The 1,887-nt window shown below is 34.9% G+C and overlaps 1 protein-coding gene and 1 long non-coding RNA gene across 5 annotated transcripts in view; one reads left to right on the forward strand and one right to left on the reverse strand.

Moving 5' to 3' along the window:
- LOC106871484 (uncharacterized) overlaps positions 1-1,887 on the forward strand; it is a 167,078-nt gene that overhangs the window by 113,898 nt on the left and 51,293 nt on the right. The window lies entirely within an intron of this gene.
- The window catches only part of LOC128248150 (uncharacterized), a 5,868-nt gene that overhangs the window by 3,208 nt on the left and 773 nt on the right, over positions 1-1,887 (reverse strand). The gene's annotated exons all lie outside the window — the stretch shown is intronic.

Below are 1,887 nucleotides of genomic sequence, written 5' to 3' on the forward strand. Positions count from 1 at the left end.
CACACACACTCTCTCTCTCTTACTCTCTCTCTTACTCTCTCTCTCTTTCTCTCTCTCTCTCTCTCTTTCTCTCTCTCTCTCTCTCTTTCTCTCTCTCTTTCTCTCTCTCTCTCTCTCTCTCCCTCTCTCTCTCTCTCTCCATGCAACAGGATTCTGCATAGTTCCTATTAAATTTCTTTCATAAAGTGTTGATTAGCTTGAAACTATGAAAGGAGACATTTTTGCAAGGTGCTGTGCTGTTGGATAAGCCTGGATTCAAACTTGAATCTTAATTTCAAGAACATAGGCACAGGAGTGGTTGTGTGGTAAGTAGCTTTCTTACCGACCACGTTTCCGGTTCAGTCCCACTGTATGGTGCTTTAGGCAATTGTCTTCTACTCTAGCCTCGGGCTGACCAAAGCCTTGTGAGTGGATTTGGTAGATGGAAACTGAAAGAAGCCTGTCGTATATATATATATGTGTGTGTGTTGGTCCCCACCAACATCGCTTGACAACCGATACTGGTGTGTTTGCCTCCCTGTAACTTAGAGGTTTAACAAAAGAGACTGATAGAATAAGTACTAGGCTTACAAAGAATAAGTCCTCGGGTTTATTTGCTTGACTAAAAGCAGTGCTGCAGCATGGCTGCAGTCAAATGACTGAAAGAAATAAAAGAATAAAACGTTTCAGTTTAGAGGGGATCAAAGAGGGGCCAAACTACTAATTAATTAGTATTTAAAATGTTTTTATTCAGTCATTTTGTACCAATCTTTGAATATTTTTTCAACTTGTATATATTCCCATTGTTACTATGACAATTTTCCATGAAACTAATACACAGATATTATGGAAACTGTCATTAACCCTTTATGTAAGTGATTTGGTGAAACTATGCAGAGAGATAGGTTCTGTTAGCTAGTAGTTCTGAATGTCATTCTGCTTTTAAACAGTATAAAAATTCAGTTTTAAAATAGTATTAGTTTTTTATGATTTTCTTTCTTTGCTGCATTGATGACATGTAGTAGCATTAATTAGCACATCGAAAGGATTAACAATGATTTTCTTGTCTTCTCTTTTCAATTCAAACCACTTTGATAAAAACCAAATTATTCATAGATTTTAGAGTCTCTTACATTTCCCAATTTATTTTTCTATGCTTGCATGGATTGATTATTTTAAAAGTCAAGATATTTTCATTGAATAAGAAATGACATTTTCATAAAATAGTCCTGTTTGTAATGAATATGTCATAACTGCAGCGTTACCATAAAACAAGAGAAAAAAATGAAACCTTGTATTGAACTGGCATTTGCACATCTACTGCGATACCAATGTTACATTTAACTTAAACCTATCACAAATCCTAGTATATTAAAAGGAAATTGACCTCATTGCAGGCATCAAATGTATGGCTAACAGAAAAAAGGGAAACTGAGAGATTTTTTTTTAACTGTTTAGCATTTAAACTGGCCTTTTCCAGCCAAAATATTCTCCCTATTTTATATTCAAACAAGCCAGATCTAGCCTTTCAGACCTATTCTACAATGTCATTCAAAATAAAAAATCACACCATCAAAATCTCAAAGCTATGAGATTATGCATAATTAATTCAAAACAATGTGAATTAATAAACCTTTCATTTGACATAGTAATCTGAACACTAAAGGGTTAATAATGATTTGGTTGGGTCAGCAATGAGGTGCTGTGCCAATGACTTTTGTAGGCCCTCTTGGAGAAGTGACATCAATGAGATTGATAGTCTTCATGTTAGATTTGTTACATGAAGTCATATATCTCATTCAATATCTCTACTATAATGATTTCAATCATTAGACTGTGGCCATACTGAGGCACCACAGTCAAATGTTTATAATCTGGCTTCTTGACTCCAGTGCTTATTTAGTGTGG

Source organism: Octopus bimaculoides, chromosome 6 (genome assembly GCF_001194135.2).
Source record: "Octopus bimaculoides isolate UCB-OBI-ISO-001 chromosome 6, ASM119413v2, whole genome shotgun sequence".
NCBI lineage: Eukaryota > Metazoa > Mollusca > Cephalopoda > Octopoda > Octopodidae > Octopus > Octopus bimaculoides.